This window comes from Physeter macrocephalus, chromosome 14 (assembly GCF_002837175.3).
Source record: "Physeter macrocephalus isolate SW-GA chromosome 14, ASM283717v5, whole genome shotgun sequence".
Lineage (NCBI taxonomy): Eukaryota > Metazoa > Chordata > Mammalia > Artiodactyla > Physeteridae > Physeter > Physeter macrocephalus.
In genome coordinates, this window is record NC_041227.1 from 89099975 (window position 1) to 89113321 (window position 13347).

The 13347-nt window shown below is 44.7% G+C and overlaps 2 non-coding genes across 2 annotated transcripts; both read left to right on the forward strand.

The window, feature by feature from the left end:
- The first annotated feature begins 400 nt into the window (after positions 1–400).
- TRNAT-AGU (transfer RNA threonine (anticodon AGU)) lies at positions 401–474 on the forward strand. The gene has a single exon. It is a non-coding gene; the product is annotated as a tRNA-Thr (tRNA).
- Positions 475–889: 415 nt separating this feature from the next.
- Positions 890–971, forward strand: TRNAS-CGA (transfer RNA serine (anticodon CGA)). The gene has a single exon. It is a non-coding gene; the product is annotated as a tRNA-Ser (tRNA).
- Positions 972–13347: the final 12376 nt, after the last annotated feature.

Below are 13347 nucleotides of genomic sequence, written 5' to 3' on the forward strand. Positions count from 1 at the left end.
GGACTTTGTGGAATGAACTTTGGGGGTTGGGTTAGGGGAGCTCTTTGTGGGGAGGTGTGGCGCCCCCTTCCCGGAAGGTTGTAGTGAGAGTGAGCCATTCCCTCCCCGAGGACCCGCATCTCTCTTCTCCGCACACCCTTTCTCGCTGAGAAAGCGGGTCAGTCTAGGCGGCTAAGGGACGGGGAGCCACGCACCCATTCATAGTCGAGTTGGTCCCCAACGCTGTGGGAGAGGGGGGTGGTGCAGAGTATTAACCCTCAGGCTCAGAACTTGGGAAGGAAAGGGGGAACCTTGGAAAGGATGAGTCACTGAAGACCCGTGGCAGCCATTATTTGTCGTCTCTTGATTAGTGACCCTCAGGAACAGCTGATCTGCATCTAGACTTAATAACCCACCCAACGGCGCCGTGGCTTAGCTGGTTAAAGCGCCTGTCTAGTAAACAGGAGATCCTGGGTTCGAATCCCAGCGGTGCCTGGGACAGTTGACTTCAGTATATTATTGCCGCGAAGGCGACACATTTCCAGACTTCGAGAGGGGGCCTCTCTGTTGTACATACCGAGGGATTATTCTTCTTACCAGCCATCCCGTTGCTATTTGAGTCTCCCTTCCTGTGCACTTTTAGTGCGAATTTGGAGGCTGACGCCAGCTGTCAAGAACCAGGGTGTAGCGGCATCCGTTTGTGTGCCTTCAACGGTGTGGGAACGTGGGCTCGGGTTTGGTTGGGCCCGTTTTGTACTGTGGCTCGGGGCAGGGAGCGAGAACTGGAAATTCGCCGCTTCCGTAGGGCCGTTGCCTCACAAGCGCACGCGCACTGACATCAAGACAACGCTCGCGAGAGGCGGGCGTGTTGATAGGCAGCTATAGTTCCGCAGGCCCATGGTCGCAGTCGGCTGTGATGGCCGAGTGGTTAAGGCGTTGGACTCGAAATCCAATGGGGTCTCCCCGCGCAGGTTCGAATCCTGCTCACAGCGTCAGTAGTTTTGGGAATGGATACTACTGCCACCTCCGGTGAAAAAAGCAACTTGTTTTTCCAGTACTGTCTTCCCTTGGAGCAGCTCCCACTTTTATTCCAAAACTCTGAGGGACTCAGCCACCCAGGACCTGTCCACGAGCGCCCTCTTGCGGGCCTCTGATTCCTGCTTCTACTCCTCCTCCAAAGGTTATATCAAGCAAAAAGCCGTTTTAACTGCCAATTTGAATTCATAACTCCAAACTCAGGTGTTTTCTCAGTGCTATTAGCAATCATATCACATTTCCCCATCCATTTCCCCTCCAACTCTCCTATACGACTCTTTCATTCCTTTTCACATGAAACCACGAATCCCTTCATCCTCCTTCAGCTTTACTTCCTGTTTCACTGTGTTCAAAAGGCATTCGGTAATCAAAACACTACGGTACTGGCACAAAAACAGACATATACATCAATGGAACAGGATAAAAGCCCAGAAATAAACCCACTCACCTATGGTCAATTAATCTACAACAAAGGAGGCAAGAATATACAATGGAAAAACGTCTCTTCAATAAGTGCTGCTGGGAAAACTAGACAGCTACATGTAAAAGAATGAAATTAGAACATTCTCTAACACCATATACAAAAATAAACTCAAAATGGATTAAAGACCTAAATGTAAGGCCGGAGACTATAAGATTCCTAGAGGAAAACAGGGAGAACACTCTTGGACATAAATTGCAGCAATATCTTTTTGGATCCGTCCCCTAGAGTAATGGAAATAAAAACAAAAATAAACAAATGGGACCTAATTAAACTTAAAAGCTTTTGCACAACAAAGGAAGCCATAAACAAAATAAAAAGACAACCTACAGAACGGGAGAAATATCTGCAAATGATGCAACCAACAAGGGATTAATTTCCAAAATATACAAACACCTCATACCGTTCAGTTCAAACAACCCAAGCAAAAAATGGGCAGAAGATCTAAATGGACATTTCTCCAGAGAAGACATACAGATGGCCAACAGGCACATGAAAAAATGCTCCATATCACTAATTTAGGGAAATGCAAATGAAAACTACAATGAAGTATGACCTCACCCTGGTCAGAATGGCCATCATCAAAAAGTCGACAAATAATAAATGCTGGAGAGGGTGTGAAGAAAAAGGAACCCTCCTGCACTGTTGGTGGGAATGTAGTTTGGTGCAGCCACTATGGAGATCAGTATGGAGGTTCCTCAAAAAACTAAAAGTAGAGCTACCATATGATCCAGCAATCCCACTCCTGGGCATTTATCCGGAGAAAACTATAATTCGCAAAGATACATGCACCCCTATGTTCACAGCAGCACTATTTACAATAGCCAAGACATGGAAGCAACCTAAATATCCATCGACAGATGAATGGATAAAGAAGATGTGGTATATATATATATATATATATATATATACAGCAGAATATTAGCCATAAAAACGAATGAAATCATGCCATTTGCAGCAACACGGATGGGCCTAGAGATTACCATATTAAGTGAAGTAAGCCAGACAAAGCAAATATTATACGATATGGCTTATATGTGGAACCTAAAAACAAAACAAAACAAATGAACTTATTTACAAAACAAATAGACCCATAGTCATAGAAAACAAACTTATGGCTACCAAAGCAGAAGTAGGGGAATAAATTAGGAGTTTGGGATTAACATATACACACTACTATATATAAAATAGATACCCAACAAGGACCTACTGTATAGCACAGGGAACTATACTCAATATTTTGTAATAACCTATAAGGGAAGAGAATCTGAAAAAAACGTATATGTATTCACTGAATCAGTGTGCTGTACACCTGGAGCTAACATAACACTATAAATCAACTATACTTCAATTTTTAAAAAGGCATTCCGAAGAAATTTTCCTACTGACATCGGCAATCGCACCGGCCTACCTACCTGAGTCTGCGACCACATGTTATTCCCCTCCCTCCTAACTGTAGATGAACCCTTCCACCTAACTAAGGCCAACCCCCACACCAACTAGATCTCCCGTTCCCTCTGGCCCACTCAAGGACATTGCTCTGTTTTCTTTCTTTACCATCAATTTCCCCCTTTTCTAACTGGATTATTCCCACCAGGCTACAAACACAATAAAGTTTATCTCAATTTAGAACATGCAAGACAGGAAACGCCATCTTAACCCCACAACTCCCCTCCAGCTACCACTACATTCCTCTGTTCCCCTCTACAGCAAAACAACTTCTCTTATGCCCACTGTTTCCAATACCATCTTTCCATTTTCCTTTGAACTCTCTCTAATCGGGTGCCCCCAACCCCCATTCATCAAAACTGCTTTTGTTAACGTTACAAAATGACCATCACGCCGCTAAATCCGTTGATCACTACTGAGCAGCAGTTGACACAGATGCTTACTCTCCCTGCTTCGAAACACTTTCTTCACTTGCCTTCTAGGACACCACACTCTTCTTATATTCCTTCCACTTCGTTAACAATTCATTCACAGACTCCTTTGCTAGTTCGTCATCTCCTGGATCTCTAAATGTTGAGGTGTTTCCAAGGCTCAATTTTCTAGCCTCTTCTCTTCTCTATCTGTATTCATTCCCTTGATGATCTCCAGGCTCATGGTTTAAAATATCAACCTATACTACATTAACGCATCCCCAATTTTCATTTCTAGCTCCAAAACTCTTCCCTGCATTACAGATGCATATATCCTATTGCCCACTTATTGTTTCTACTTGGATATCTAATAAGGAATCACAAACTTAAAATGTCCCAACCAAATTGCTGGTCATCTCCCCCAAAACTGCTTCACCTGTAGTCTTTCCATCTCAGTAAATAGAAATTCCATTTCTTCAGTTAGCCAGACCAGAAACCTTAGAATCATCTCTGATTCATCTCTTTCTCTCTCACACACACACAGTCCACATCAAATCAGTCAATAGGGCTTCCCTGGTGGTGCAGTGGTTGAGAATCCGCCTGCCGAGGCAGGGGACACGGGTTCGTGCTCCGGTCCAGGAAGATCCCACGTGCCGCGGAGCGGCTGGGCCCGTGAGCCATGGCCGCTGAGCCTGTGCGTCCGGAGCCTGTGCTCCGCAACGGGAGAGGCCACAGCAGTGAGAGGCCCGCATACCGCAAAAAAAAAAAAAAAAATCAGTCAACAATTTCTTATTTAAACTAGGTAAAAAATTTGACTCTTTGTTACTACACTTCAATACTACACTCTGGCCCACGCCACCCTCATCTCTCACCCAGATTATTGCAATAGCCCCTAAATTATTTCCTTGCTTCCACTCTTGTTCCTTGTTCCCTTACAGTCTATTCTGAACATACTGGGCAAAGTGATCCTTTTAAAACATAAATCATATTCTGTCATTCCTCTCTTTAAAATCTCTCAGTAGGGTATCAATATGAATTCATGGTTTTAATGTGTATAGTTAAGGAAGGAAATGTAATATAAGGAAATGTATGCACATACACAATGTATACATACACCTATATTTCCTAGCTCTGTCTGCTGAGGGAGCCTAAAAGGAATGACACACAAGTAGTGATAAACACACCAACTGCTCAGATCTTGGTTACTAAATACCATTTTCTACTAAAACGAACCAGCACTCCTTGGAGAAAAGGGTGTCTCTAGGGCTGCAGCTGGGGAATTACAAAATGATCTTAGAACATTTTGTTTCACCAGAAAGTAAAGAAGTGCTCAAAAATATTGGGTGTATATCAAAAAGACACAGCAGCTAGGGGCTGTGGCTAAAGGGGCTTCCATTGGCTAAATCTTGGACAATCTGAGGATTAAAATAAATAATGCACCGAGTCAAGTAAGAATCCAAAGTTCATATCAGTATAAATAAATAAATGGGAGGAAAAGACAACACTCTTGTTACAGTAAACTGCCAACTAATAAATATAGAAGGAGGGCTGGAGTTAGAAATCATCAATGGATACTAAACTAGTGGGTGAACTTTTAGTGAGGTACAAGTAGTAAAGAATCTCAAAGTATCTTCCCACAAATTGCATATTAATTACTATCAAGGGGAAATGATAACCTGGAGAAAACTGGCAAACACCATTTCAACTTCAAGATCAAAGTCAATACCTCTAAATTGGGACAAACTGACATGTGTCTTCTGATGTGATGCACTGAGAAGGACACCACACCACTTCTGGGGTGAGGTTCCTGCCAAAAATGCACAACCTGAATAACTTGAATCTAACCGTGGAGAAACATCTGATGAACCAAAGTGAAGGACATTCTACAAGGAAACCGTCCTGTACTCTTCAAAACTGTGAAGACCCACCCTCACACCATACACAAAAATAAACTCAAAATGGCTTAAAGACAAGACACCATAAGACTAGAAGAGAACACAGGCAAAACATTCTCTGACATAAATCATACCAATGTTTTCTTAGGTCAGTCTCCCAGGCAATAGAAATAAAAGCAAAAATAAATAAATGGGGGCTTCCGTGGTGGCGCAGTGGTTGGGAATCTGCCTGCCGATGCAGGGAACACGGGTTCGTGCCCCGGTCCGGGAGGATCCCACATGCCGCGGAGCGGCTGGGCCCGTGAGCCATGGTCGCTGAGCCTGTGCGTCCGGAGCCTGTGCTCCGCAACGGGAGAAGCCACAAGAGGAAAATAAATAAATAAGTAAATAAATGGGACGTAGTCAAACTTATAAGCTTTTGCACAGCAAAGGAAGCCACACAACAGGAAAATAAATAAATAAGTAAATAAATGGGACGTAGTCAAACTTATAAGCTTTTGCACAGCAAAGGAAGCCATAAACAAAAAGACAACCTGTGGACTGGGAGAAAATATTTGCAAATGATGTGACTGACAAGGGCTTAAGTTCCAAAATACACAAACAACTCATACAATTCAACAACAACAACAAAACCGATCGAAAAATGGGCAGAAGACCTAAATAGACATACAGATGGCCAACAGGCACAAGAAAAAATGCTCATCATCGCTAATTACTAGAGAAATGCAAGTCAAAACTACAGTGAGGGGCTTCCGTGGTGGCGCAGTGGTTGAGAATCTGCCTGCTAATGCAGGGGACACGGGTTCGAGCCCCGGTCCGGGAAGATCCCACATGCCGCGGAGCAACTGGGCCCGTGAGCCACAACTACTGAGCCCGCGCATCTGGAGCCTGTGCTCCACAAGAGAGGCCACGATAGTGAGAGGCCCGTGCACCGCGCTGAAGAGTGGCCCCCACTTGCCGCAACCAGAGAAAGCCCTCGCACAGAAACGAAGACCCAACACAGCAAAAATAAATAAATTAATTAATAAACTCCTACCCCCAACATCTTCAAAAAAAAAAAAAAAAAAACTACAATGAGGTACCACCTCACACCGGTCAGAATGCCCATCATTAAAAAGCCTACAAATAAGTGCTGGAGACGGTGTGCAGAAAAGAGAACCCTCTTACACTGTTGGTGGGAGTGTAAATTGGTGCAGCCACTATGGAAAACAGTATGGAGGTTCCTCAAGAAACTAAAAATAGAGTTGCCATATGATATGATCTAGCAATCCCACTCCTGGGCATATACCCAGACAAAATTATAATTCAAAAAGATACATGCACCCCTATGTTCACAGCAGCACTATTTACAATAGCCAAGACATGGAAACAATCTAAATGTCCATCGACAGATGAATGGATAAAGAAGATGTGTGTATACACAATGGAATATTACTCAGCCATCAAAAACAATGAAATAATGCCATTTGCAGCAACATAGATGGACCTAGAGATTATCATACTAAGTGAAGTAAGTCAGAAAGAGAAAGACAAATACCATATGATATTACTTATATGTGGACTCTAAAATACAACACAGATGAACATATCTATGAAACAGAAACAGACTCACAGACATAGACATAGAGAACAGATTTGTGGTTGCCAAGGGGGAGGAGAGGTGGGGAGGGAAGGATTGGGAGGTTGGGATTAGTAGATGCAAACTATTATATATAGGATGCTAAACAACAACATCCTACTGTATAGCACAGGGAACTATATTCAGTATCCTGTGATAAACCATAATGGAAACGAATATGACAAAGAATAGTATAAGTGAGTCACTTTGCTGTACAGCAGAAGTTAACACAACATTGTAAATCAACTATATTTCCATAAATTTTTTAAAATTCCAGGATATATATAAAAAAACTGATGATCAAGAATCTTCCAGATTAAATGAAACTGAACAGACAGAACAACTAAATGCAGTGTGGGATCCTGGATGGAAGCCTGGATTGGGAAAAAAGGGCTATAGAGGACGTAATTGAAACACTTGAGGAAATTTAAGTATGGACTGGCATTAAATAATAGTATTATATTAATTTTAATATTCTGATGTTGATAGTTGTACTACTATGTACTATTATTACTACAAATGTCCTCATTCTCAGAAAACACACTGAGTAACTTAGGCAAAAGGGCCTGGTGTTTTCAATTTACCCCCAAATTATTCAGAAAACAAATATTTTATATCTATATTATATTTGGAGAGAAATGATAAGCAAACGGAGCAAATGCAAACAATAGAGAAAAGAGTACACAGGAGTTCCTTGTACTTTCTTCCTTTTTTTTTTTTAAATTGAAGAATAGTTGATGTATAATCCTTGTTCTTTTTTGTAACTTTTCTGAAAGTTTGAAATTATATAAAAATTAAAAGTTCCAAAAACAAACAAAACAAAAAAGCTAGGGGGGAAAAAGTCCTCCAATGGCTTCACATTACACTCAGAGGTGACAGAGTCCTTGCGATGGCCTAGAAGGTTCTACATAATCAGCCTCCTACTTTGTCGCTCTGATCTCACCTGCTACCTCCACTCCAGACAACCCCACTCCACTCCCTGCTGCTCTCTGTTCCCCTGACAAGCCTGGCAGGTTGTCCTTCTAGCCAGCCTGTCCCTCTGTCTGGAGTGCTTTTACCCCAGGTGGCCCTGTAGCTTGTGCCCTCACCTCTGTAAATTTCACCTTCTCAGTGAGTCCTTCCCTCATCTTACTGTCTAAAGTCACAATTCCCACTCTCCACTCTTCCTTGCTTCACTTTTCTCCATAGCGCTTATCACCAACTGACAAATGATAAATTCTGTACGATGTGCATTTGACTGTTTCCCCCACAAGGACGTATGGGCCGTAAGGCAGGGATTATTGTCTGTTTTGTTTGGGGCTCTATAGAGGTCTTCTATCCTGATTCTTCCCTTGGCCCAGGGGCCTGGGCCTCCTACTCCCCCACCCCCAACCCCCAGGTCCGAACTCTCCAAGAACTCGCCCTTCCCAGGACCCAGGGGGTCCCAGGAAGCCATCCTCCTCTTTGAAGAACAAAGAGGGAGGAGCTGAGCCTCAGAACCCAGGCCTGGGGAGACGTCACAGCGGGGGAGGGGAAGCAGCGACACTAGGCCAGCTGTGCTGTCTCAGTTCCTTCCCCACCTCCGGCCTCCCTAGGGCCCCAGCGCGTGTGGGACACGAGCTCCCCTCCCCCAAGCCCTGACGCTGCCCCGTGTTGAGAGGGCGGCCAGGAACAGGCCAGAGGCCCAGACACCCATACACACACCACGTACACAGACAACCACAAGGCACACGCACGCAGGCCTGCGCTGACACGGAGGCGTGCCATCCACAGAGGGCCCCAACCCATAGCCTTAGAAACCCTGGGAATGGGTGTGGAACATGCCCTCACAGCCACATCTGCACAGGAGCCATGGCTGGAGAAAATCCCCCAACCAGGCCAACTGGTCTCAGGTTTGGGGAGCCTGAGGTGTATATAATTGTTTTGGGGGGGTGAGAGCTTTTTAAGCAAATAATATAAAACTAGGTACAAAAAGTAATATTTACAGTATAAAGCAATTATGCTCCAATAAAGATGAAAAAAAATATTTACAGTGAAACAAGAGATCACAACTTACAAACTGAAAAGGCTGGCAAATGCCACAAAGGTTACAAAGTCCAGAAAAATACCTTATTGGTATCAATTAATTGCCTGCATACCCCTGTAATACCCTCCACAGACTGGCTACTGACTTTGTATATTTCAAATCTCACTTTTCCTCTACCACCCATGTACTTAGAGTGACAAGAGCACTGGATGCATTCATATCACATGTGCCCTTGGGCTTTGCACCTTCACTGCATGACGGCTAGTGAGTGGGCACAGGTGACAGGAGTCTCCCTGGAAGCCATTCCCACCCCAGGATGGCTGGGCTAGCTTCACTATGTGTGGAAGTGACAGGGAACCACATTAACTGCATTACCATTAACATAGCCTTGAATGCCCACAGCGACTGCAAGGGAAGGGTGACAGAGGGGAAGCTGGAGTGAAAACAGACAGTGGGCTTTGCCATTTGCAGTTAAAGTACCTTATTTTGGCAAGCTTTACAGAAGCATATGGCCGTATGAGCACGTTGCCGGGACCCTCCCAGGGGCCTGAGTAAGTGAGGGGTCCTGAATTGTACATTTCATTAGCTTCATGGTGCATTCACCTCTGAAATTGTAATTTTTGATTCCACATCTCAAATGGACTCTCAACCTGCCCAGAAATCCTATTCTATCCTAGAAGGTTTGTTTTCCTACTCCCCAAAATGAACATTTCACACCTTCTTTCTCCTCAAAGGACCTGTAGCTCTCTCTCCTCCAGCAATAAGCTTGATTCATTCTTTCTTTAAAAATTCTTTTATTGAAGTATAGTTGACTTACAGTGTTGTGCTAATTTCTATGTCTATTTCTAAGTGATTCAGTTACACACACACACACACACACACACACATATATATGTATTCTTTTTCATATTCTTTTCCATTATGGTTTATCACAGGATTAATTCATTCTTTGGGAAAACAGTAACCACTAGAGGGAAACTGCCTCATCCTTCCCACACTCTAAGTGACCCACACCCCCTGTCTTCCCCATCCCTCTGGGGATGAGGAGTCTTCCCTACTACCTGAGACCCATTTCTCCGCCTGGTAGTGAGCCAAGTCTACCCACTCACCCACCCTTGGTTACTCCCACCAGCATCAAACACACTCCAGCAACCCTCATCTCTTTCTTGTGCTCGGGCTGCCAACAATGTTCCTCCCCATTCACAGCAAAGCTTGACAGAGTTGTGTCTACAGCCACCGTCTGCATGCCTTCACATCCCATCCTCACCTCGACCCACTCGAGTGGGACCGCACAGAGTCACTCTCCCCCCAGGTCATCTGTGATCTCTAAGAGCTAAACCGGCTGGTTGCTTAGCTCCCTTCTTACTTGACCTCCCAGCAGCTTAGCTAGAGCTGACGGCTCCCTCCTTCACACACTCTCTTTTCTTGGCCTCCAGGTCACTTGGCTTTTCTGCTACTTCTCTAACTCTACATCCCTTTGACAAGCCATCCTCCTCAACCTGACCTCTAAGTGCTGGGATGCTCCACGCTCCTTCTCTTCTCTCTCCACACTCTCTCCCTAGGCACTCCAGTCTCATGGCATTAAAAGCCATCTATCTTCCAATGGCTCCTCCATGTTTACCCTCCAGCTCTGACCCCCAAGCTCATGAACAGAGATGAGTATAGTGTCCAACGTTTTTACATAATCGGCAAATGCTGGGTCTTTTAGAGCATTTATAGATTCTCCTGCTGCGCAGACACCTGGAATGGCCTATCACACGATATTTCAAAGGGGCTTAACTTAAGCCTGCTTCTGTGAGCAGGGCAACTGGCAAGGCCTTATCCCAAGTTAAATCAGTCTCTCGACATATATTAATGATGTTCCTTTTTAGTGCATGATTTCTTTTCTTCTGTTGATAGAAAGGGATACTGAAGTCCTTGGCCGTCTCCGAGTAGGCTTCAGGGCTAATGCCAGGGTTTTTCCAGATTGATGTTCACACACAGATCCAGAGGGTTGACAACATCATAGGGCTCTATGTGGATGATGGACTCAGAGCAACTCTGTGCTTGATTTACTATCACGGTCTTCTGCAAGCACCGTTCATTATTTTCTTTAAATAAACCCACAGAGGTTTATTTATTGGTCTGCATCAATTGTGATGTTATATAAAATGGCCACTGGATTGTTTTGCTTAGTAGGTCTAAACTTCGCAAAGAAGCAGAGTTTGAGGTTTAACTCAGCATTCTTTTTTTTTTTTTTTTTTTTTTTGGCGGTACGTGGGCCTCTCACTGTTGTGGCCTCTCCCGTTGCGGGGCACAGGCTCCGAACGCGCAGGCTCAGCGGCCATGGCTCACGGGCCCAGCCGCTCCGCAGCATGTGGGATCTTCCCGGACCGGGGCTCGAACTCATGCCCCCTGCATCAGCAGGCGGACTCTCAACTACTGAGCCACCAGGGAAGCCCGAAACCAACTCTTAAAGGCTGCATCAGCTTCACCAGTCACATTTCTCCCTTTTTCTCTTCTTGCCAAATTCTCTACAGGACTGTGACCAGATCCACGTGGACGATGTCTCATCCGATGACAATGGGCAGGATTTAAGGTAGGAATTTGGGGAGTCAATCAAAAATGCCCCTTCTGATTGGTTATCAAGCTTGCCTTTCCCTAGGAAGCAGAGAGGAGGGACGGCTGGTTATCGGGGCAAGGTGGCCTGCCCTCAGCCAGAGCTGGGACTGCTGTTTCTCTGAACTCAAAACCCACAACCCTGCCCCCCACCCTGCAGCCTGCTCCACATCATCTCGAATCACTGAGGCTGAGCTTTCTGCGGATCCTCTGTGATTCTGCTTATGTTTATCTCTCTGTGGGTTTTTCCCTGCTTACTAAAGTAATGCGTGCACATCGTAAACAAATATCACACACCACCTCTGATTTTGTCTCCCAGAAGCACCACCATCAAGAGTCTGGTAAACCTTTTTCCAAGGTTTGACTGCACTCACTAACATACAGACGTTATTTAATGTAAAATTGATATAGTCGACACTCAAAAAAAATATTTCTTGAGTAAGTGGCATGTCTGATTTCTAGGGGGAAACACTCCTAGGACATGAATTCCAGAAATAAGGTACCCAACTGCTCAAAATGAGACAGCTTTCAGAAGAATGTGGCTGGAATGTTCCAAACCTGCCCATTATAAAAACGGAACCCTAGTTATTAATCTGTGCTTATCAAAATTATCACTATTCAACGCCTTTAGGCCCATCAAAAATATTATGAGACCAAATAACGTTTTGCCTGTGAGCCATTCGTGGTAACTTAACTTAGTGTTTGCTTCCTAGGTGTGTCTTCCAACTTACTCAAAAAAAAAAAAAAAAAGAAATCAAAGTTTCTGTTCCTGAGCCCTGCAAGCCTTTTCAAAGCCCAGCACAATTAGAAGTGATAGCTGGGCATCGCCTGCTTCATTTTAATTAGCCATTCAGAAAATCCCTTCTGCCATCAGGCCTGGCAAGGAGCACGGCTCCAGTGCCAGCCAGGACTGCTTAATTTGTGAAGGAAATAAACCCCAGGTCAAGGCTAATTGTGTCCTTTTCATGAAGTCATCCCAGGGAACCACTCTCCCTTTCAAGGCAGCGAGCAACCAGTGTTCTGTTTTTATCGTCTCCCCTGTAGTTGGCTGGCTTGGAATTCAGAGCAATGTCCCGCTGAACCCTGATTCATGCTGAGTTGTTTGGTACCTCATTTCAAGAATCCACAATCCAAGGATGTTTTTTTCCCACTAGAAGCCAAATTCCCCATTTGTTCATTCAAGAAATACCTATTAAGCACCTACTGTGTGCTAGGCAACAACTATCAAATGCCGGACCGGGGCTCGAACCCATGTCCCCTGCATCAGCAGGCGGACTCTCAACCACTGAGCCACCAGGGAAGCCCAATCTCAGCATTCTTGTTGAGCAAAGTGATTTTTTTCTGGTGTGAAGGAAGCATCAGCAATATACTCTGTGACCAGAGGGGAACGATCTGTCCAAAGACACCAATGGACACATCGGTAATGGAATCCCCATTTAAATCTCCATGGCCATCCAGGGATCTCTCAAAATACTGAAGATGGCTCCTAAAGGCTCCAACAGATCCCAAGATTTTCTGGGAATACCTCATGCAAATACTGCCCTCACGACCATGGTAGATGTACAGCTCCTGAGTTCTGATTTTCCAGAAGTAACCAATGATCACGTCATGAAAGCCATCCACTTTGACGTCTGAAAGAGCTGCAATTGCTGAACCAAACCGAGCATTTTCAACACCCTGGGGACTTCCAGAAATTGGTGCCAACTCAAAACACCCTTTGTGGTAGTGAACAGCTAGACTCTTCCCCCCTCTTTCTTTTTTTTTTTTTTTTTTTTTTTTTTGTGGTACGCGGGCCTCCGTCTGCTGTGGCCTCTCCCGTTGCGGAGCACAGGCTCCGGACGCGCAGGCTCAGCGGCCATGGCTCACGGGCCCAGCCG